At 42.3% G+C, this 25107-nt stretch overlaps 1 protein-coding gene and 1 non-coding gene across 5 annotated transcripts in view; both read left to right on the top strand.

Annotated features, from left to right (window-relative positions):
• The first annotated feature begins 15136 nt into the window (after positions 1-15136).
• trnae-uuc lies at positions 15137-15208 on the top strand. The gene has a single exon. It is a non-coding gene; the product is annotated as a tRNA-Glu (tRNA).
• Positions 15209-16526: 1318 nt separating this feature from the next.
• elf1 (E74-like ETS transcription factor 1) overlaps positions 16527-25107 on the top strand; it is a 247525-nt gene continuing 238944 nt past the window's right edge. For all 4 annotated transcript variants that reach the window (XM_041195150.1, XM_041195147.1, XM_041195149.1 and 1 more), the window contains exon 1: positions 16527-16679. The gene's annotated coding sequence lies outside the window, so the exon portion shown is untranslated. The remainder of the gene's footprint in view (positions 16680-25107) is intronic.

Raw genomic sequence — 25107 nt, 5'->3', positions numbered from 1 at the left:
CAATAACTCATCCTTTTTGTAGAACTTATCTAAAAATTGTATCAGACAGTTTAATCCCTCTTCATGATCCAAATCATCCACTTTTCACTCTGAAAATATTTTATTCCTTATCTTAGTTTTGGGTGGTAATGATAATGCCAAAGCCATACCTTGCTTCTTCCAGGGTATATCAGTAACCTAGGTCCACATTTCAACTTCAGCCTTCCATTGCTGATAAGGTTCAGAGTCAGAAAAAAATGGTGGATAATCAAAGCTTGTGATTTTGCACCATCCTTCCACCATTCCGTAACTTAAATTGTCAGCAACAGTACACTTCTTTCCCCTCAGAGGACTGAGACAGAAAGCTTCATTTACAGCAATCAATCAGCAAAATTTAAAGTTCATTCTCTGCTACCATGTTACTCACAATAAGAGGTTGTGGTGGAAGAGTTAATCCAGGCAGATCTCTTGGTTAAAGCTGGTTTATTTCCAAGACAACTCCTGAATGCTACTAACTTCCTAATAGCTTCCACACAAAGTATTCCAGTTGTACCTTTATATTCTATTTAGATGGGATAATTAATGTCCATCACCTGTTTCACTAATAATTGGTTTTAACAAGATGATTACCATATTAACAGACCATCCCAAGGAAGCTCTAAAGCACAGGATTGGTCTTGTGTTGTGGAAACTCTCTGATCACCTTTGATTTTTGTGGGTGATCAACTACAATTCAATCATGAATCAATTGATCTTTCAATTTTCCGTAGGCACAATTTTCTGCCAGCCTGTATAGATTGTTGATGAATGAATCCATTCTCTTGCCTGGTCTTTGTTTTTGCTTGTTAAATTTTGCCCCTTTGCAAATGCTGAAATATGAATCAAATGCCTGTAGGACTTCTTCACAAGAAGTTGAAGTCTCATCGATACCCTGCCTCGCTATCACGTCATTGGCAATAGCTTCAACTGCATATAGTGATGTACCGACCTGATCCCTTTTTCTTTTTTATGCAAACTAGAAGTGGTTCTATATATTAAAAACCTCTTTTCTCCAGCTGTCCCAGTGCTGAGCCTGCTTTGAGCCTTCAGTACTCCAGTTCTGGGAGTGGTCGTGTGGATTCCATGCTTGTACCAAGCCCTAGAATAGTTGCTGCTCCACTGGTGTTGCTTGTTGATTCTGGTCTATGCTCACTGCTGCCCAGACTTCGGGTCTGTGTCTCAGCTTGCATCTGCTGCACCCGCGACTCTCCAACTTTTATCTGTTCCTTTCATCCTTCTTTTAAGGATCTCTTGACTTTCCAGTCCTGTAGTTGCTTCTTGGAGTTCTTACTGAGTCTTTTACTTGCTGTCTGCTGACATTGTGTTTCGTCATGTGTTCAGGGTCTAGGTATTTGTCTATTTTCCCAAAGTAAGCTGCTCGAGATTGTTAAAACTATAGCTCTTTATTTACAGCTACATATTAAGACCTCTTTACGGGATTGGGACCTCTTTTCCCTCTAGATCTCTGCTACTCAGTCGTGTGATGTGACATCATCATTACAGCAGCATCATGTGCTTCTGATGTTAACCCCTTACTCTACATACCCCTCACTAGCTACTGTCTGAGGTTGAATCACACTGCTATATTTAACCCTGAGATGAGCTTCTGACCACATAGCCATTTCATTACAAAGATCACTTACTGCCACCTCAGTAACATCGCCTGACTTCACCGCTGCCTCAGGTTATGTGTTGTTGAAAGCTTGATCCATACTTCTGCGCTCTCCAGGCCTGCTTGTTCTAACAGAAATGCTAGACTTCTGAAATAACAACAAAAACGCTGGAAATACTCAACAGGTCTGGCAGCAGTGGAGAGAGAAACAGAGTTAACATTTCAGACCAATTACCTTTAGTAAGATCTATCCCAGTGCTCTCCTGGCTAATCTCACATCTCCATAAAGTCATCCCTCTCCTGTCCATATCCTAACTCACTAAGTCCCATCAGCATCACCCCTGTGTTTACTGACTTACATTGATTTCTTAGCAACACTGTAATTTCTAAATTCTCATTCTTATGTTCAAACCCCTCCATGGCCTCATCCTTCCCTATTTCTGTACCTTCCTCTAGCTCTACGACCCTTTGAGATCATAAGAAATAGGATCAGGAGTAGGCCATTTGTCCCATCGAGGCTGCTCTGCCATTCAATAAGATTGTGGCTGATCTGAGTGTGAGGTTAACTCCACTTTTCTGCCTGTTCCCCATAACCCTTGACTCCCTTGTCAATCAAAAGTTTGTTTAATTCAGCTTTGAATATATTCAATGGCCTGTTGCGAGCCTTCACTGCTCTCTGGGAAGAGAATTCCAAAGACTAATGACCATTTTAGAGAAGAAATTCCTCCTCATCTCCATGTTAAATGGGAGACCCCTTACTTTTAAACCATGCCCCCTAGTTCTAGATTCCTCCACAAGAGGAAACATCTCTCAGTATCTATGTTGCTCCAATCTGGCCTCTTGCACATCCCCAATCTTAATCAATTTACTGTTCCTTGATCTGCCTTGGCCCCAAGCTCTGGGATTTCCTGCCTACACCTCTGTAACTGTCTTCCTCTCTCCTCCTTTAAGACACTCCTTAAAACCTACTTTTCAACAAAGATTTTTGGCATCTGCCCTAATATCTCCCAATGTGGCTCGATGTCAAATTTTGTTTATTAACACTCCTATGGAGCACCTGGGGATGTTTTACTAAATTAAAGGCATTATATAAAAAATGCAATTTGTTCTTAATTGTTTCAAATTGGATGTAATCTTTGATCATTTTGTTTATGGGGTAACTGCGCACCTAACACACACAAAGGTGGTCATTGCTGACAGATGATAACCTTTCCAGCCCCAGATCATTGTTGTCAGAATTCCTTATGGCTGCATTTTTAACTCAGCCATCTTCTGTTGTTTAATCAATGAACTTTCCTTCATCATAATGCTGTAAGTTAGACTATTCACTGATGATTCTGAAGTGTTCAGCTCCATTCAGGATGATTCTAATAATGGACCAACCCATGCCAACCTTCAGCAGAAACAGAGTAATAACGTCCAGGCTTCATAAGTAACAGGTAATAACTTTCTCCGAAAAGAAAAGACACCTTTTCTCTGATCTTCAAATGCTTCATCATCACTAAGTCCTGCAACATTAATGTCCTGGGGTTACCACTGGCCAGAGGCTGAATTGAATAATCCAGAACAAGACTATGAGCACAAGAAGAAGGCAAACCATATGTATTCAGTATCAAGTGCCTCTCCTCCCACACCTCAAAAGGTTCAAGCCAGGATTGCAATGGCCTACTTACCACTTGCCTGGATGTGTACAACAACAACAATGCTCAAGAAGCTCAACATCATTCAAGACAAAATGGTCATTTTAATCATTGTCCCCCACTGAACTCAGTGTCCACCACTGACACATTGACCACCAAGGAGTACAAGAGCAACAACTGATGGGGACATCAACAGCTGCAAGTTTCCGTCTAAGTCATGGACCATCTTGGATATAAAATGCAGTTTCTCACTGTTGCTGGTGTCACAACAATGTGTCATGTGCAATGTGGAATGTTAATCATTAATTTCATTGGCTGGTGTAATGCACTGGATTGCTTTTAGAAAGGAAAGAAATAGTTAGAAATGTAAAGACTCTGGCCGGGATTTTCAGGCCCTGTAATGTTGGGACCCGTCGCGAGACATTTGGCGGAGCAGCCACTTTTGGTGGGACCAGACAATCCTGGTGGTAGGGGGTGGGCTGGAAAATCCCACCCACTGTGTTTTAAAATGGCTGCATAAGTCACCTGACCTACAAATTTGCCTATTTCCTAGAGGCCTCTGAACATGGATTACCAGGGACATGCCTAGGCAGTTCCCCTGATGGACTTCTTACCTGCCATTGTCAGAACCCTCTGCAAAACATAAGGATAATAGGCCACCACACTTCCTGACTCCAGAAACTGTCAGGAACAAAGAAGAACTAACAAAATTCATGTTGCAACGTGCTAAGGGCACCCTATCTTTCAATAGTATCTTGATGGTGTCAGGAAGATATAATGATTCTTATAATATTATTGGAATTTATTGCAAAATAGAGTAATAGTGGGATGTGTCTATGTGCGTGTGTGTGTGTGACTTAATTGAATTAGCCTGCGTGCTTTGATGTAAGAAGAGAAGTTAGGTTTAAAATGTTAATTAGGTAAACACGGGGAAGTTTAGAAACATAGGTGTCAAGGGAACATTTGGATTTTTAAATAAGCCAAACTAGATTGTTTTCAAAGGAGGGGTGAAATGTGTCACCTAGCCAGGTGAAGTTTAGAAACTGTGTGTTTATTTTTCCCAAAGATTACTGGTAAAACTTAGTGTTATGAGAGATTTTCATTATCAGGAAGATAAAGTCCAAAGAGATAGTGAAACAATGGATATTTGCATTCAAAGGAGAAAATATGTATAAAGGAGCAAAAGCTGTGTGTAAGGGTAGGCATTTTAAGATCTTATAAGTGTGTGTACAGCCTTCAGCATCTATGCTGTCTTCAAAGGACTGAAGTTAAGAAAACTCACTTTGAATTTGACTTGTTCAGGGTATCATGTTTCTTTGCCTGGGCCTTTTAAAATCTATGTGTCTTACTGTAGCCTTAACAAAAATGTAACTGGGAGTTAGACTGATTAGGGAATTTAGAAGTTATCATTGTAGTAATTTGTAGATCTATGTATGTATTAAAAATAATTTATCTTCTTAATAACTGTTTAATCTAGTTTTATAAAAACCTATAAGACTTGGTGTTCTTATTAATATTGAATTTAAGGAACATATCTCGAAATTTATACATATTGAAAATTAGTTGTGGCAGTTGTTTCAAGTTTCCCTCTGGGATTTGAGCAGCTCAGCATTTACCATCTGCTGTGTCACAACAATGGCTTTGACAATTGGAGATTGAAGCTTCTGCAGTAATATGGATTGCCCTCCATTGTGTGCCAATAGCTGTGTCGCAAGATTGGAACCCCACTTGTGAAAAGCTATGATTATAGGCTTGTCTCTTTGTTACAGCAAAGGGAGTCTGCAGAATTTTTTAAAAAAATAATTTATGGGATGTGGGCATTGTTGGCTAGGCCAGCATTTATTGTCCATATCTAATTGCCCTTGAGAAGGTGGTGGTGAGCTGCCTTCATGAACCACTTCACTCCATGTGGAGTAGATACACCCACATTGCTGTTAGGGAGGGAGTTCCATGAGTTTGACCCAGTGACAGTGAAGGATTTATTTCCAAGTCAGTGATGTATTTCCAAGACAGGATGGTGAGTGGCTTGGAGGGGAGCTTTCAGGTTGTGGTGTTCCCATGTACCTGCTGCCCTGATCCTTCTAGGTGATAAAGGTCATGAGTTTGGAAGGTGCTGTCTATGGAGCCTTGGTGAGTTTCTGCAGTGCACCTTGTAGATGGTACACACTGCTGCCATTGTTGGTCAGTGGTGGAGGGAGTGAACATTTGTGGAAATGGTGCCAATCAAGCAGGCTGTATTGTCCTGGATGGTGTCAAGCTTCTTGAGTGTTGTTGGAGCAGCACTCATCCAGGCAAGTGGAGATTATTCCATCCCAGTCCTGATTTGTGCCTTGTGGACTGCAGACAGGCTTTGAGGAGTCACGAGGTGAGTAACTCTGCAGGATTCCTAGCCTCTGACCTGCTCTTGTAGCCATAGTATTTATATGGCTAATGCAGTTCAGTTTCTGGTCAATGGTAAACCCCAGGATATTGATAGTGGGGGATTCAGTGATGGTCAAGGGGCTATGATTAGCATCTCTCTTGTTGGAGGTGGTCAGGTGTGTGGTGCACATGTTACCTGCCACTTGTCAGCCCAAGCCTGGATATTGTCCAGGTCTTGCTGCATTTGGACATGAACTGCTTCAGTACACTATTAACATCAAGGAGACTGCAGAATGTAACATCATCTCTCTTTTCCTGCTATTCAAAGGTTCAAGACCCTATTTCTGTTACATTTTGGAATATATCAGAGATAGAAAATTTTGATCAAAAAGATCTTCAAGTGTCATAGCATCCACCTTGGAAAAAGACAGATTACAGTTTAAAGGATAGTCTCCAGAAAAACAATCAGCTTACGTCAGCTGCGACACCATGGGACTTTCAAGATCGCTAAAGGAGCATTGGAACATATATTTCTTTTTTTCTTATGGACTTAAATTTTAATCAATTCCACCACCTCCATCCTGTAACTAGTTCTGTTTTGCATGCTAGTGTGTGTGCACGCGTGCGTGTGTGCTTGAGTGTGTGTGCGCACGCGTGCATGTGTGAGTGCGAGTGTGTGGGTGCGCGTGCTTGTCTGTTGTGTTGCGGGATTCAGGACCTGTTTTTATATTTTTAATAAGTCTTATACTTTTACCTGAGTGAGTTTTTGACAATAAAACTAATCCCTTACTTATTAACTCAAGAGATCTGTCTGGCTTTTTTCTTCATATAGCTTTACATACAGTCAGGTGTATACTTAATTGAAAAATCACAATTTTTCTCACAGTTCAAACTCTGTTATAACCAACGTCAGGAGTGGAAAAAAGAAAAGAGAGGAATTTATTCACCCCTCAGGCAAAAGTATAAGACTTATTAAATGGTAAAAACACATCCTGAATCCCACAATATAACAGACACACACACACACACACACACGCTCACTCCAGCATGCAAAACAGAACAAGCTGCAGGGTGGAGGAGGTGGAATTGGTAAGAGTTTAAGTCCATAAGAGAAAAGGAAATCGGCGTGACATTATTCGTCTCAATTTCTTTGCTCCTCTCACCCATTCTAACCTGTCTCTCTCTGAACTTACTGCACTCCGTTCTCTCAGGTCCAACCCCAACATTATCATCAAACCCGCTGACAAGGGTGGTGCTGTTGTTGTCTGGCACACTGACCTCTACCTCGCGGAGGCTGAGCGTCAACTCACAGACACTTCCTCCTACCTCTCCCTGGACCATGACCCCACCACTGAACATCAAGCCATTGTTTCCAGGACTGTCACTGACCTCATCTCCTCTGGAGATCTTCTTTCCACAGCTTCCAACCTGATGGTCGCCCAACCTCGGATGGCCCACTTCCACCTCCTTCCCAAAATCCACAAACAGGACTCTCCCGGCAGACCGATCGTGTCAGCTTGCTCCTGCCTCACGAACTCATTTCTCGCTATCTTGACTCCCTTCTCTCTCCCCTTATCCAGTCCCTTCCCACCTACATCCGTGATTCCTCTGACACCTTACGTCACATCAACAATTTCCAGTTCCCTGGCCCCAACTGCCTCCTCTTCACCATGGATGTCCAATCCCTCTACACTGTCATCCCCCACAAGGATGGTCTGGTGGCTCTCTGCTTCTTCCTCGAACAGAGGCCCAAACAATCCCCATCCACCACTACTCTCCTCCGTCTGGCTGAACTTGTTCTCACACTGAACAATTTCTCCTTTAACTCTTCTCACTTCCTCCAAATAAAAGGTGTGGCAATGAGTACTCGCAAAGGCCCCGGCTATGGCTGTCTCTTTATGGGGTATGTGGAACATTCCTTGTTCCAGTTCTACTCCGGCCCCCTCCCACAACTCTTTCTCTGGTACAAAAATGATTACTTCGGTGCTGCTTCATGCTCTCGTCGGGACCTGGAAAAATTTATTAATTTTGCTTCCAATCTCCACCCCTCCATCATTTTCACATGGTCCATCTCTGACACTTCCCTTCCCTTCCTTGACCTCTCTGTCTCAATCTCTGGTGATAGACTGTCCACCAATATCCATTACAAGCCTACCGACTCCCACAGCTACCTCGACTACAGCTCCTCACACCCTGCTTCCTGTAAGGACTCCATCCCATTCTTTCAGTTCCTTTGCCTCCATCGCATCTGTTCTGATGATGCCACTTTCAAAAACAGTTCCTATGACATGTCCTACTTCTTCCTTAACCGAGGTTTTCCACCCACGGTGGTTGACAGGGCCCTCAACCGTGTCCGGCCCATCTCCCGCGCATCTCACGCCTTCTCCTTCCCAGAAACATGATAGGGTCCCCCTTGTCCTCACTTATCACCCCACCAGCCTCCGCATTCAAAGGATCACCCTCCGCCATTTCTGCCAACTCCAGCATGATGCCACCACCAAACACATCTTCCCTTCACCCCCCCCCGGCGACATTCCATAGGGATTGTTCCCTCCGTGACACCCTGGTCCACTCCTCCATCACCCCCTATTCCTCGACCCCCTCCCACGGCACCTTCCCATGCAACCGCAGAAGATGCAATACCTGCCCCTTCATTTCCTCTCTCCTCACCGACCAAAGGCCCAAACACTCATCCAAGTGAAGCAGCATTTCACTTGCACTTCCCTCAACTTCGTCTACTGCATTCATTGCTCCTAATGCGGTTTCCTCTACATTGGAGAGACCAAATGCAGACTGGGTGACCGCTTTGCGGAACACCTTTGGCCTGTCTGAAAGCATCACCCAGATCTCCCTGTCGCTTGCCATTTCAACACTCCACCCTGCTCTCATGCCCACATGTCTGTCCTTGGCTTGCTGCATTGTTCCAGTGAAGCTCAACGCAAACTGGAGGAACAGCACCTCATCTTCCGACTAGGCACTTTACAGCCTTTTGGACTGAATATTGAGTTCAACAATTTTAGATCATGAACTCTCTCTTCCATCCCCACCCCCTTTCCGTTTCTTCCCCCTCCTTTTTGTTTTTTCCAATAATTTATTTAGATTTTTCTTTTCCCACCTCTTTCCATTATTTTTAAATGTATTTCCACCCATTGTTTATCTCTAACTTTTAGCCTTTTTAGTATTCCTTCCCCTCACCCCACCCCCACTAGGTCTATCTGTACCTTGCCTGTCCTACTTTCTACTCTTAATTAGCACATTCCTTTAGATAATATCACCTCTTTGTCCTTTTGTCTGTGACATCTTTTGCTTATCTCCACCTACTACTGGCTTCTTTTCCCAACAACCACCGCACCCACCCCCCCCCCACCCCCCCTTCAACCAGCTTATATTTCACCCCTTTCCTACTTTTACTTAGTTCTGTTGAAGGGTCATGAGGACTCGAAACGTCAACTGTGCTGTTCTCCGCCGATGCTGCCAGACCTGCTGAGTTTTCCAGGTATTTCTGTTTCTGTTTTTGAAAAGGAAATATATGTTCCAACGTTCCTTTAGAGGTTTTGAAATTCTCGTGGTGTTGCAGCTGATGTAAGCTGGTTGTTTTTTCTGGAGACAGCGGGTGGGATTTTCTGGCCCCACCCGCCCATCACTGGGATCGTCGGGAAATCCCGGTCAGTATCATTTAAACTGTAAACCATCTTTTTTCTTAAATCGATGCTATAACACTTGAAGATCCTTTCAATCAAAATTCTCCATCTCTGATGTATTCACCTCATCTCACTTCTGATTACCGATTACCTTGCATCTGTCCTCTGGTTACTGATCTTTTTGTCAGTGGAATCCATTTCACCTTATTTACTCCATCTTTCAGGAATTTGAACATTTCTTTCCCTTAATCTTCTCTGCTTTAAGGAGAACAGCAATGATCCCTCTAAGCTGAGTGCAGTAACCTAGAAGTTGCCGAGCACAAGTCAGCCATTTTAAGTTACCAGTGTGCGTGGCTGCACAAGAATTTAAAGGTCCTGCACATTTAAATGAATACGTCGCACACAAGAAAGAAAAATTAAAAGATATGTCGGAGAACAGTCCCAACTAGTCCAGTCTCTCCACAAAACTGAAGTCCTTCATTCCTGGTAACATTTTAGTTAATATTTTCTGCACTGTCTCCAAGGCCCTGATGTCCTTTCTAAAGTATGGTGCCCAGAATCAGGCGCAATATTCCAGCTGAGACATAATCAGTACTTTATAAAGGGTTAGCTTAACCTCCTTTCTTTTGTACTCTAGTCTGCTATGTATAAAACCAAGGAAAACGTTATATGCTTAACAGCTTTATCTACTTATTCACCCATCTTTAAACTCCCATGTATATAAATGCCCATGTCTCTATGTTCCAGCACCCCCTTTAAAATTCCATTGCCTCTCTTCATTCTTCCTTCCAAAGAGTATCATCCCACACATAGAAAAGTTAAATTTCATCTATTGATTGTCTGCCCATTTCATCAGTCCATATCCTCTGAAAGTCTGTTCATATCTTCCTCACTGTTTCCCAAGTATTGTATCATTTTCAGGGTTTACAATTATGCCCTATATGCATCTCCCATGGTGAGAAACTAGTCACCAAATTCCCAAGCTTAACCATAAGATAACTTCCACTACAGTGATGGGTATCGAAATGCATCACTCCTAGGAGACAGTTCAAGAATAATTCTTGCAGAGGCTTGAGATACCTTTCTGTTGGGACCTTTTACTATGTTAAATTCACTATATATAAATGCAAGTTATTGTTCTCCACCCTATGAAAAACCTAAGAGAAAGGCAGTATTCATTTGGTGTGCTGCTGATCCTAGTGTAATGTTAATTCATGAATTTAACTAGCCTTATGCAGCATTTACAGGGCCTAGTGCACAACATTTAACACAACCAGGGGTTGGCATCTGACTGGTTTTTAAGGAAACACAACCAAGATTATGAATTTGCAGCCTGTTGACACTAGTGATTGGCAAAAACAGGACTTAATACTTCACATTGAGCATGGTATCCTTGAATGAATTTGTAGGAAAGTACTTTTGTGGTGCATTATCGTCTTAAAAATGCTGATTTGATTTCAGTGACCGAGTAACTATAGTCTGTGTTGAAGGCCAAACCATTTCAATCCAGCAACCCTCAAGGGGAGAAATGATCCCTCTCTCAGAAAGAAAAGATCTCTGTCTCGGAAAGAAATGATCTCTGTCTCAGACCTCTGCAAGTGATCATGCACACTGGTGGACTCCTTTATCTCAAAGAGGAGAACTAGGCAGATAAACTACAAAAATGCTCTTCCTGTCAAGAGTAGAAGCAACCATGGAGAAAGCAGCAGGATACTCATGTAAGCAGAGAAACAAACAGGGGTAAAAGATTCAAGTTAAAACATTTCACAACATCTTAACAACATTAGTTTGCAGATTTTCAGGTTGTAAAACTTACTTTAACATGAGGATCATGTGCAGGTAGCTGTCTCCTTCCTTATATGCCAGTGACCACCCTCCCTCAAAGTCATGGCTCTTAGCCAATGTTGATGATTTGGCCCTGGCTTTCCAGGCTAAGGAACTTCAGGACATTGAGAAAATACTCACTGAATATCTATGTTTTCTGGAAGCCTACTTCAGAAAATGAAGGCTTTGACCAAACACTGTCAAGGCTGTCGTTTCAGCCTTCCACCTGAACAACACAAAGGATAACGAATTTGTGTCCATTTCTGTGGATGACCACTCATCCACAGCCCAAAGGCCAAACTTGTTGGCATCACTCTTGACCGTAAGTTGACCTATCAGCAACACCTCCAAAACACCAGAGCCAAGGTCAAGACGAGAGTGAATCACATTTGGAAAGCAGCAGATACCACCTGGGACAGCAGAGCCAAACTCAATGCACTGCTTCACTCTCCCTGGTTTACCCAGCAGCAGAGTACCACTGCTCAACCTGGCTCAGAGGCTGCCACACAAACGTGCTGGATATCCACTTTTGGGAAGTCATAAGGATTATTTCTGGAATGTTGAGAACAACACAGCTACCTGCACATGATCCTCATGTTAAAGTAAGTTTTACAACCTGAAAATCTGCAAACTAATGTTGTCAAGAGGTGACCCAGCCACCAGGCTCCAGATCCAAGCAGTTAAAAACTCACTTTACTATGTGAAAGGTGCTATATAAATTGCTGTTGTGATTGTAATGTAATGGCTGCTAGTGGCACTGAAAGCAGGGAAAAAGCAAGGTAAAGAAATGCTTGAGGACACCACTATCAGTACTTAGAGCAGACAGCCTATTAGAAACATAAATTGGCTAAATCTGTCCACCTCACATCAGCCTGTTTCTGATGAGAACAGAATTACCTGGAAAAACTCAGCAGGTCTGGCAGCATCGGCGGAGAAGAAAAGAGTTGACGTTTCGAGTCCTCATGACCCTTCGACAGACATGAGGACCCGAAACGTCAACTCTTTTCTTCTCCGCCGATGCTGCCAGACCTGCTGAGTTTTTCCAGGTAATTCTGTTTTTGTTTTGGATTTCCAGCATCCGCAGTTTTTTTTTTTTATTTTTGTTTCTGATAAGTACTTACAGAAACCTCTTGGCTGGACCCTGCTTAGTGGTTGCAAAGAAAAAAATGATCAAAGATTCAAAAAAAAGCATGATATGAGTATAATCCCACCAGCTGTGTGCTCATTGTGAGGTTATGCAGATACACCAGATTTGGAAACAGGCCAGGGAATCCTTTAACTGGCTGGGGAACAAGAAGAGGGAAGGTTTTTGTTTCCTTTACTTCTGCCATGTGCCATTTAATTTTCCCTGAGCAAGGTGATCAGTGATGGCTTGGCTTCTGTGTCTGCTGCTTTAAACATCCTCTAGGTAGCAGGAGCTGACATGGCTGAGTGGGCATATTTCATGTGGGGTGTTCTAGCACTGTTGACCATAATACTTTGATAAGCTAATTTATTGCACCCTGTCACAGCTACCGCAGTTGAGGTTTCTGTGGGGGGGCAAGGCTGCAGTCGGGAGGATGGGAGGCTGTTTCATGCAAGAAAATTGTGCCTTGACTCAGCTGTGGGTAGCCTATGTGATTGTGCAAATGCAGACAGAATATATTTGCATATTCTTTACCCTGCAAAAAATTGTAACAAGAGTATTACTGAGAATTTTGTTCATAAATTCAAAAAATAGGAAATTAGTGGTGTCTATTTTGCTGCATGTCATAACACACCATACTGAAGTTAATTGCTCTCATTTTGCCACAAGTTTATGCAAAATTATTGTGTCTTTAAAGAATCTCATCTCACTGTTGTCCAGGGATCGCTGCCAGAAAGTGCAAATATGCTGACCCCTGAGGGTGAAGGCAAGATCACGCTCTACTCCCCATAGCCAAATAACCTATTAACACTCTAACTAGGTTTACTGACCTACCAGGGAGAAGCTGGCTCATGGAGAACTGTAACCCAGCAAGGATCAGCATGTTCAGAACTGCAGGGCAGAAGATTGGAGAGAAGAGACATCTTTTGAGTCTCCTTCTGTAAGCAAAGGGCCTCATTGCCTCTGGGTTAGGGCAGTGGTTTCCAAAGTGGGGAAGAACAGAATAAAAACAAAAACAAAACTACCTGGAAAAACTCAGCAGGTCTGGCAGAATCGGTGGGAAGGACAGATGTCTTTAGGGGGTACTTGTCTCTTAATTGTATAACTGCAGATTTTCAGGGATTATTATTTTTTTCCAAAATTCAGGCTCCCCATTTTCTCTGCTACTCAGGATCATGCACTGTCACTTACCTTCCTGTTGCTTGCTGCTCCTTCAATCACAGGTTGTTTCTTTCCCATCCTTGCACACTAGTAAGATGCAGTTGTGCCTATTAGCAGCAATGTGATTGGAGGAACAGCGAGCGTGGGAAGGTGAGTGACATTGCAGGAATCTGTGCACCAGTGCAGCAATGGTGCAAGAGAAGCAGCTTCTGGCCCAAACACTGTCCAAGTGAAGTGATCTCACAAAGGAGTGAGTGGGAGTAGAGCATTTGAGAAGAGGGACTGCTGGGGGAGTGAGAGGAGGGAAGGAGGGAGTTGAAAAGAGGGGTTGGTGAGTGTGAGTAGAGGGGAGGAGGGCTTGGAAAGAGGCGCTGTTACGTGAGTGAATGGAGGGAAGAGGGTCTGCTGTGTGAGTGATTCTGTGGGGGGAGAGGGAGTTCTCCCAACTTTATGTGCTTATGTAAACTAACAAGCTCATCCATCACATGAATGGTAAGTAAAAAACTATTATTGAAGTCATATGTTTACCTGCAATGTTTAGTTATGATTTACAAAATGTGCGGTCGTTAGATCGGTTGTTAAAAAAGCAACTGCCGGTAGAGATCCACAAAAAGTTGGTAAATCAGAATAAGGGTATTCAGCCGAAAAAAGATTTGGGAACCACTGAGTTAGGGAAAGGAAGCTCAGCCAGTCTTTCAATCAATCAACACACTTTTATTGTCCTAACGGAGTTTCGCTGCGGATACAATTAATTTTGCATAATCAAAATAAAAAGAGAGAATTATAACAGCCAAACCACAACTCGTCTCGCCACGGTGCAGCACCAAACTCACAACTAAAAATTAGAATAGAGAGAAGGGAAAATGGTAAAAAAAAGAGTCTTAGATCTTCATGCTCCCTTCCTGGCACAGATACAACCAATGGATATGAATGTGACTATGTTCCTGCTTTTGATTGCTACCCAGTGTGCTTATGGGTGTCAGAACAAGCCGTCGCAGGCTCAGCTCAGAGATGCCCCCTATAGTGGAATAGTGTTCCAGCAGTCAACTGGATAAATTATTCTGTCTAGGTTTGCACTTGGAGAATGGCTGCTTGTGTAATTAGTGACAGGAGGACAAGTGGTCCCTGGGCTATTACTGTAGCTACACATTCCAGAGCAGACTGCTAAGGAATTGCACTCCCTATAAAGATAATGATAACTATTGCAAGGTTAGCCCAGCATCAATTCTCTGACTGGAGTTAACTTCTCTATTGGAGTTAGCCCAGTTTCAACTCTCTCTACTGGAGTTAACCCTGTATCAATTCTCTACTGGAGTTAGCCCAGTATCAATTTTCTACTGGAATTAATCCTGTATCAATTCTCTATTGGAGTTAGCTCAGTATCAGTTCTCTGCAGGAGTTAGCCCGATATCAATTCATTACTGGAGTTAGCCCAGTATTAATTCCCTACTGGAGTTAACACATTGTCAGTTCTCTACTGGAGTTAGTCCAGCATCAATTCTCTGCAGAAATTAGCCCAATATCAGTTCACTACTGGAGTTAGCCCAGTATCCATTCTCTAGAGGAGTTAGCCCTTTATCAATTGTATGTTGGAGTTAGCCCAACATCAGTTCTCTATTGGGGTGAGCATAGTATCAATGCTGTTACTTCCCCAAAGTTAAAGCAGTATTAATCCTCTCAACTACACGAATGAACTTAATAACGACGTCATGACACTCTTATAGGCCGTTCAGAAACAACCTTTCTTATCTCCTCCCATATGGTCTAGCGGTTAGGATTCCTGGTTTTCACCCAGGCGGCCCGGGTTCGACTCCCGGTATGGGAATGAGTTCTTTTTTCTTCTTCCCCCTGCATCTTCCATTTATTTTTTTAAAAAATGGTGAATCAATTTTCCACACCACCCCAGAAGCGGCAGCGAAGCCGGGCAGCCGGCTCTCTGCTTGGAGGCTGTGGGGCTTGGAGGCAGGGCTGGGCTGTTTTGGACTGATTGGAGTTAGGAGAAACTGGGGTGGGGGGTGGATTTTGGACCATCTCTCTCTGGCATATGCTCTTAACTTTTCTTCCTGTATGTAGCCTCTGCAGGGAACGAGGGCACTAAGCCAGACCCAGGGTATTTGTGTATCTTTTAATTTCCACATAATATTTAATGTCGAGAATTCAGGGACTTTTTTTAGGATCACTTCTGGGAAAGCAGGACTGGTTCCGTAATCAAAGGGAGCGTCTCCAAATATACTTTCCACTCCTCCGGCTCCAATGTCAAGAGCAAGGAACCTTTTAGACTGATTGTATTGCGGTTAAGCTCGATACACTTAAAACAATCGGATCAACCTTAGTGGACAAAAAATAGTTTTGTTGGGAAATTAAGTGTATTGCCTGTTTAAAAGTTCCTGTCGCTCTGGTAAGGTGATCTTTTTCCAATTCCGGGACATTTCCCAGTTATACCCTTCACCCCATCAAATACAGCCCTTCCAACCCTCTCAACCCCCACTTCATTCCAGCCATTTCCCGCATGAAGCCCTGCACACTGACCCCGAGAGTGTCGAGTGCTGAAGTTATTCCCTAAAGTGAAATGAATTTTGAAATCCCCCCATGGGTTTCCTCCCCGCTATCGCAGCAAACCCTTCAGACACAAACTGAGGCCAGCAGTTTCTTTCCTCTCATCAAAAGGCAATCAACAGACACGCTAACCCCTCATTCTCTGCAATAACATCAACAAAGTTGTCTCGCTATATACCCCTTTCCATCTCTTCACTCCCATTTTTTCCTTTTACTTCCTAGGTGTCCAACTCTTCTGAAGAGGCTACAGTATATATATTATATATATATTTGTATCTCAGGAGTACTACATTGTCACTTAATGGTAAGGATATTTCTTTAAAAAATGCTTTACTTACGAAAGCAGCTTTCATTTTTTGTTGAAAAGCATTTTATACCTAAACCCTATTGGAATTGATTGCAATGCCATGTAAACTGGTTTGTCTGTGTGTGTGTGTGTTTGGAGACAATAAACAAATCTGGAGCCAGTAAAATGCTATTTCATTTTCATCCCTTGGAGACCATCCCTTGTTGCAGCAATTGGCCAGTGTTATGGAAAAAATGTGATTCACCCTGAGCCAATGGCAAGGGGCGAAAATCGAGTTAGGAAATCCCCAAACATTCAGGGGTTTTGGTGGAGAATGCGATTGAGTGTGGAGGAGACAGGAGAATGGTGAGGGGACTTCACTTCGTTCATCAATACTGACCCGTCCAGAGGTAGCTTGGGTAAAGCTCCTCACTCAATTAATAGGGGACGAGCCGTGAGTGAGTTTCCTAACCTTTGCTTGTTCGTTTTTTTTAAGAGGGAAACTTTTACTACAGGGGGAAAGAGTTCAGTTAGCGTGGAATCATAAGATAAACGTGTGCGGCCACTGACATCATTCTGTTTAATGATTTTTTTTTGGGCTTCCTGTGACCCATTTTACATCGGATTGGCGTTGGCGCAGAGTTCTTTTTCACTTGATAACTTTACCCTTGCAAACCCATGCAGTATGTTGTTTCAAAGTTGAGCGGATTAAGTCATTCATTGTGGTAACTTTGGGTGTACCGGAGGCTTGAAAGCAGCATGCTTGAAGTGACCGTGTAAATACAGTAGTTAATAACTCAATTCATGAAGCACTCCCTCGCCCCAAAGCTTTACTGTAGAGAATCGAGGTTGCATGTCGCCCAGTCGTTGTCAAAGCATGTTTAGTAAAACATGACCTGATGTAATGAGATCACTAGAGGGGGCAATAATCATCGTGTTGTCTGCCTGGATGTGTGCTCTCCTTGTAACGTTCTGCGTGATATCAAAAAGTCATTGTTGGTGGCAACCGTCCAAATTGTTCAAGGCTATAGGAAACTGAACGTTCCAACTCACTGAACCGATTATTGAGAGCCCTTAAAGATGTATCGTTAAATCCCACGATTATTTAGGATATATAAAGCAGGATAATTATAAGTGCGGTTGTAGGAGGAATGAGTTGGGGCTGGGCCTTCTCCAGAGACCTGCGTTGTGTGCTAATGGTACTTCTGGGAAAATATATTGTGCAACTTAAACTGGGAAATTCTGATACGGGAAGTAGCTAATGGTATAAAAATAAAAACAAAAAACTGCGGATGCTGGAAATCCAAAACAAAAACAGAATTACCTGGAAAAACTCAGCAGGTCTGGCAGCATCAGCGAAGAAAAGAGTTGACGTTTCGAGTCCTCATGACCCTTCAACAGAACTGATCTTTCTTTACAAGGAGAGGGAAATATAAGTTGGTTTAAGGTGTTGGGGGGGGGGGGGGGTGTTGTTAGGACAGGAGCAGAGACCCCCCTCCACTTCTCTCTCCCCCGCCCCCCCCCCCCCCCCCCCGCCTTAAACCAGCTTATATTTCCCTCTCCTTGTAAAGAAAGATCAGTCCTGTTGAAGGGTCATGAGGACTCGAAACGTCAACTCTTCTCCGCCGATGCTGCCAGACCTGCTGAATTTTTCCAGGTAATTCTGTTTTTGTCGCTAATGGTAGTCTCCTTTTCAGCTTCTCTTGAAGCAGAATAAATATTATGAATCTCTTATGGCACTTTGTTTTCCTGTTCATCCATTCAGAATAGCCAGGATTTGGTTTTTTTTAACATAACTTCAGCCCTGCAAATATTTGTGGTAAGGTGTGCAGACAGGTCATTCAATGTACCAGTGATTTCAAAGCAGCATGTTTGAAGTGACCATGCAAATAGTTAATAATTCATAAAACACTCCCTCGCCCCAAAATTTACTGTGGTTACATGTCACCCAATCATTATCAAGATATGTAAGGAAGATATGAGCTTGGAAACAGACTTTATGTAATGACATAACTAGAGGGGAATAACCATGCTTCATTCTGATGATCTGAACTGGCTGATTTTTGGGACATGGGCAATCTCCAATTGAAGAGTCAATATGTGGTGGATCAAAAACCCCTTGAAAGCTGGAAGAGCAATTGCAGCATGGAGGAATTGAAAACCAAATTGCAGGATTCAAAATAAAATATGTATTCCCTTATCCATATTCTGCACTGATAGTGCTGAGCTGTTCAATGCGCTCACTGGCTTTTGAAGTCCTGAATGAGCAAGTAGTATGTGTGAGGTCTGCCCTTTGTACCAGTGAAAGGCTTCATTTTATCTTAACATGATCAATTAATAAGGTGAGGTGGGGTGGGGGTGAAATAAAAAAAACCTTTAGGCAGTGGTAGTTAGCCAGAGAAAAAGAGATCAACTTGCATTTATTTGGTGCCTTTCACAACCTCAGGGTCTGTCCAAGCACTTTATAGCTATTGAAGTGTAGTTACTGATGTAATGGAGGAAACACAGCAAGTAATTTTTGCACAGCAAGTCTCCACAAACAGCAATGTGATAATGTACGGATAATGTCTTTCTGAGATTGTTTGAGGAACAAATATTAGCCAGGACACAAGGGATAACTCTCATGGTCTTCTTCAAAATAGTTTCATGGGATCTTTTACACTCAACTGAGGGCAGACAGGGTCTCTGTTTAACGTCTCACCTGGGAAACGGCAACACCAACAGTGCATCAGCACTACATGTTGTTAGTCTAGATTTTGTGCTCAAACCTCTGGTTTGTGGGACTTGAACCCACATTCTTGTGATTCAGAAGCCAGAGTGCTACCAACTGAGAACTTCCTCCTTTTTGTTTTTTCCAATAATTTATATAGCTTTTTCTTTTCCACCTATTTCCATTATTTTTAAATGTATTTCTACCCATTGTTTATCTCTACCTTTTATGCCCTTTTAGTATTATTTCACCCCACCCCCACTAGAGTTATCTGTACCTTGCCTTTCTTGCTCTCTACTCTTAATTAGCACATTCTTTTAGATAATATCACCACCTTCAAAACCTCTTTGTTCTATTTTCTGTGACATCTTTTGGTTATCTCCACCTATTACTGACTGCTTGTCCTAACAACCACCCCCCCACCCCCCCTTCCTTAACCCAGCTTATATTTCACCCCTTCCCTCATTTTACTTAGTTCTGTTGAAGGGTCATGAGGACTTGAAATGTCAACTTTGCTCTTCTCCACTGATGCTGCCAGACCTGCTGAGTTAGTCCAGGTATTTCTGTTTCTGTTTTTGTTTTGGATTTCCAGCATCTGCAGTTTTTTGCTTTTATCTCTGTGTTATCCACAGAGTCAAGCTGAAATGCAATTTTCCCATGATGTCACTGTATGCAAATACTTGCCCATATCTTTGGATGAAAGGGATGGACAAACCATTGTCGGGTTTTTGGATAGAGTTATTTTGAAAATAGCATGAGAATATTAAGACCACCCAAATATGTTAGGACAGCAATTGGACTCCACACTGGTTTGGGCCTGATAATGCTTTCTTCCAAATTGGAAATCTGTGGTTGTGCTGTGTATGTTTCATTCTATGTAACAGGCTGCAGCTAGTTTGTGTTGTGCAGAAGCTGTCCTTCTGCTCTGTAAAGTTAGCATGTTATGCTAACCCCTACACCTCAGCCCCCTCCAATGGCACCTCTCCATGCAACTGCAGAAGGTTCAACACCCCTTTACTTCCCCCCTCCTCACCATCCAAAGGCCCAAACATTCCTTTCACGTGAAGCAGCATTTCACTTGCACTTTCCTCAATTTAGTCTACTGTGTTCGCTGCTCCAATGCAGTTTCCTCGACATTGGAGAGAACAAACGCAGATTGGGTGACTGCATTGCGGAACACCTTCGGTCTGTCCGCAAGCATGACCCAGACCTCCCTGTCGCTTGCCATTTCAACATACCACCCTGCTCTCATGCCCACATGTCTGTCTTGGCCTGCTGCAATGTTCCAGTGAAGCTCAACGCAAATTGGAGTAACAGCACCTCGTTCCGACTAGGCACTTTACAGCCTTCTGGACTGAATATTGAATTCAACAACTTTAGATCATGAACTCTCTCCTCCATCCCGCCCCCCCCCCCTTTCTGATCCCCCTTTTTCCAATAATTTATATATATTCTTTTTCCACCTATTTCCATTATTTTTAAATGTATTTCCATCCATTGTTTTAGTCCAATAATTTATATATATTCTTTTTCCACCTATTTCCATTATTTTTAAATGTATTTCCATCCATTGTTTTATCTGTATCTTTTAGTCTATTTCGATCCCTTCCCCCCACCCCATCCCCACTAGGGCTATCTGTACCTTGCTCGTCTTGCCTTCTGCCCTTAATGTCACCATTAGCTAATATCACCACCATCAACACCTCTTTGTCCTTTTGTCTATGACATCTTTTGGCAATCTCCATCTATCACTGTTTGGGAATGTTTGGGCCTTTGGATGGTGAGGAGGGGGGAAGTAAAGGGGTGTTGAACCTTCTGCAGTTGCATGGAGAGGTGCCATTGGAGGGGGCTGAGGTGTAGGGGTTAGCATAACATGCTAACTTTACAGAGCAGAAGGACAGCTTCTGCACAACACAAACTCTATCCAGCTCTACCTGTCATATCCCCCCACCCCCCTTAAATCAGCTTATATTTCACCTCTATTCTTCCTTAGTTCTGTTGAAGAGTCATATGGACTTGAAATATTAACTGTGTTCCTCTCTGCAGATGCTGTCAGACCTGCTGAGTTTTTCCCGATATTTTTGTTTTTGTTTTGGATTTCCAGCATCCGTCGCTTTTTGCTTTTGGCTTGTTATGCTGATTGATTTCCATTTGTATTTATTGCAAGGAATTGACTTAACCAATGGGTTAAGTTCTGAAACAGCTGTAATTTTGAGGTCTGCTCTTCCCATCTAACAGCTAAACACTTATTTTAATGTTTTAAATTGAGGTAGTGGGTGGGGATTTGAAATTAAAGGACCTTAAGCATTGGTAATTAGCTAGAGAAATCCAGACCAACTCTGACTTATCAAGTATCACCCACTCTCTGAAAAGTTAGTGATAATTGAAAAATAATTTTTAAAAGTAGAATTCAAGCAGAACTGTTTTTGTTGAAAGAATTTTGTTTTTAGTAAGTGTCAAGCTTGTACAAAAATCTGAGGTAATAGTTTGGAAAAATGATCTACCTCCCAATTTAGTTGTTTAATCATAGCAAATGCATTCTCCATTATGATCTATTAATTTTACAGTCACGGGGACAGGGAAGTATTTGGTTAAGAGATGACAACAGTGCTAATATTGCGGGGTTACAGTCATTCAATAACTGCAGTACTAGTGCACAGTTAGAGCACTTTGCAGCAGCAGTCCTAACACAAATACAGCTTGAATTCAGAGTCATGGTCCCATCTGACACCAGTGAGATCCCCTACGGATTTTTACTCCACTTTGGAGTCATTTTAGGTCTTAACACTTGATTTACGTTCTACCAGTATAGAAGTGGCATGAAGCTGAAGCAGCACATTGCAATGCACTCTTGCCCAGTCTCCCATCTTTCACCATCCAAAACTCTGACATGTCCTAACTTTCCCAAGTCCTTTTCACCCATCACATCTGGCTTATTGGCCTACATTGGCCCCCCAAATGCCTTGATTTTAAAATTCTCACTGTCTGTAAATATATCCAGCCCCAAAACCTTTTGAGATCTCTGCATTCCTCCTCCTCTGGCCCCTTGTGCATATCCAAATCCCTCTGCCATGCCACTGGTGCTTGTGTTTTCAACTGCCTTGCTCCTAAGCTCCGAAATTCTCTCCCATGTTGCCTCTCCACCGGTCTCTTTTCTCCATGTAATAAGTTCCTCAAAGCCTACCTTTTGACCATGCTTTTGGTAACCTGACAAAATGTTGCCATCTTTGACTCAGTGTCGATTTTCATTGTCTGATTATAATGAAGTGCCTTCGGACATTTTAGCATGGTAAGGGTTCCATATAAATGCAAGTTTTTGGTAATGGTTAAATAGGTTGAGTGAATGCAACGTAAGTTTCTCAATTTGTTGACTAACAAAACAACTTTTTTAATGGTTCATTTCAGATTTCAGGGCAGAGGCACTGGTTCATATCGTGGATCAGCTCTGTCTTGTTATCGGGGTTTATTCCATCAGTTTGCCTCTGGCTGCAAGTGCCCCCTTTTTCAAACAGTGATTTGGTCATTTCTAAAGAGACAAATCTGCCACATATATTTAGAACTGAATTGGCACTGTGGTTGATGTGGCAAATGGAAAAGTTCACACTATTGCAGTTGGGTGATTCTGTTCAGATATTGGTTTAAGACACATTGCTGGAATATCGTGGAATAAGGTGTATCTTGTATATATCTAACCCTGGCAACCAGATCCCTTTGCCATACGAGGGCAACATTATAACCAACTCTTAATTCTGCCCTTGGTATGTAAACCACACCAATGGGATGACTAGTGGGAATTCTAGCTGTTGTTTTCTCATTTTCTTTTGCTCAAGAAATTGAGGTGAGTTACAGTGTCACCATCACTGCGCTGGGTGAGATCATCTAATTTAATGCAGGACTTTGTTGTGGGGGGTTGAAGAGAGCATGATGGAGGGAGAGAAACACTTAATAAAATGAACAATTTTTTGTTTGTGTACAGAATATTTAGAAGATATCACTTTCTGACCAGATCTTGTTCAGTTGCTGTCGAACTTTATCTCTGTGGGCAGTCCTTCAGACTTTTCCAACAAGTTACTTATCAGGGGATTGTGTCATCTGTGATCTTTGAAGTTTGGTCTACTCATTGTGGAATGGGAATGATACGGACTTGAATTAAAGGTGGGAAGTTAATTTAGTCACATTTTACTGCTGTTACATAAGTGCTTTTATGTTAAATTGTGCAATTCAGCTACTGACAAGAAAATGCATTATAAATGTAATTTACTGAGGTGGCTGCAGTGATAGTGGATGCAGTGTTAATAATTTTCCAAGATTTTTTGTAATTTTCCAAACCACCTGGATTCTAGAATGGCCCAACGGATTGAAAGTTAGCAAATGTAACACCGCTATTCAAGAAAAGCAGGGGGCTACAGCCCCATTAAGCCTGACATCAGTTGTCAGGAAATACACAATGCAGTTTGTCTGATCATACTATGATTTTCTAAATCATCATGGTTTGACAAAAGGGAAAACGTGTGTCACAAATTTATTCGAGTTCTTTGAGGATGTAACGAGTAGGGTAGATAAAGGGATAGATAGACTTGGATATACCTGGTGGATATACTTAGATTTCCAAAGGCATTCGATAAGTGTCACATGAAAGGTAAATACACAAGATAAGTCCCGTGGACTTGGGAATAATATTAGCATGGATGGAGGATTGGTTAATGGATAGGAAGCATAGAAAAGAGATAGGCAGGACATTTTCAAGTTGACAGGTGATAACTAGTGGAGGATCAGTACTGGGGTCACAGCTATTTACAATCTTAAAATCAGTGACTTAAAAAGACCACGAGTAATGTATCTAAGTTTGTTGATTAATCAAAGCTGGGTGGGAATGTAAGCTGTATTGACACAAAAAGGCTGCAAAGAGATGTTGACAGGTTAAGTGAGTGGACAACAAGGTGGCAGATGGAGCATAATGTGGGGAAGTGTAAGGTTATTTATTTTGGTCCTAAGAACAAGGAAAAAAGAATATTTTTTTTAAAAGGTGTGAAACTTCTAAATATTGATGTTCAGAGGGATTAAGGTGGTCTCGTACGAGGAACACAAAGTCAGCACGTAGGCACAGCAAGCAATTAGGAAGGCAAATGGCATGTTGGCCTTTATTACAGGGGGATTGGAGTACAGGAATAAAGGAGTCTTGCTATAATTATGCAGGGCTTTGGTGAGACTACAGCTGGAATACTGTGCAGTTTAGTCTCTATATTTAAGGAAGGATATACTTGTATTGGATGCAGTATAACAAAGCTTCACTAGGTTGGTCCCTGGGATGAGAGGGTTGTCGGTGGATGAGAGTTGATCTCATTGACACATACAAACTTCTGAAGGGGCTTGACTGGGCAGTGAGAGGTTGTGTCTGCTGACTGGGGAATCTAGCTCATGGGGGTACAGTCTCAGGTTAAGGGGTTGATCATTTAGGACAGAGATGAGGAGAAAGTTCTTCATTCAAAGGAATGTGAATGTTTGGAATTGTCTACCTCAGAGGGTTGTTTTTTTTGTACGTACAAGATCAACTTTATTGGGATTAATCCAAAATACAAAGAAAATTTCCAGTATCCAGAAAGTAAAACAATGCAAAAGTAATAAGCAATTTATTGCAGAATGTCACACAGCTCTTTACCCCTCCCTCTAACATTTTTATAATAGCGATCACTCCAAATACTGCAGGTTGTTCAAAATAGAGTAAAGTACAGCACGTTGCAAGAGTATGTACATTGTGTGGAATGTTATTTACATTAAATTACTGTCATGAGGTTAGCAGGCTCCTCCCGTCTGCTGCTGGAATACATCAATGGTGTCTTTGTCTTCCATTTTCAACATAGCCGGTGTATCAGTTTTATCTATTGGCTGCCCATCGAAACGAAACCTGACCTGCAAGCCCTATCACTCACAGTATGCTTTCATCACTTTGCTCAGCGGTGTTTGCTTCTTTATCTTGAATTGTACGACTGAACCATCTTGTCCAGCCACCTTCAGGTTAATATGATCATTCCTGTGGTCATTCCCTTCACTGTTAACATTATCCCCCTTGGCTTTATCCTTGGCCATTTCACGGCTGTTCTCCGACTGCACTCTTCGATGGCAGCCTTGCCTTTACATTTGTTGGTGCTCTATCATTGAGTATATTCAAAGG

Source organism: Carcharodon carcharias, chromosome 9 (genome assembly GCF_017639515.1).
Source record: "Carcharodon carcharias isolate sCarCar2 chromosome 9, sCarCar2.pri, whole genome shotgun sequence".
Taxonomy (NCBI): Eukaryota; Metazoa; Chordata; class Chondrichthyes; order Lamniformes; family Lamnidae; genus Carcharodon; species Carcharodon carcharias.
The sequence above is the reverse complement of the archived record's forward strand: the minus strand, read 5'-3'. Positions and strand labels throughout refer to the sequence as shown.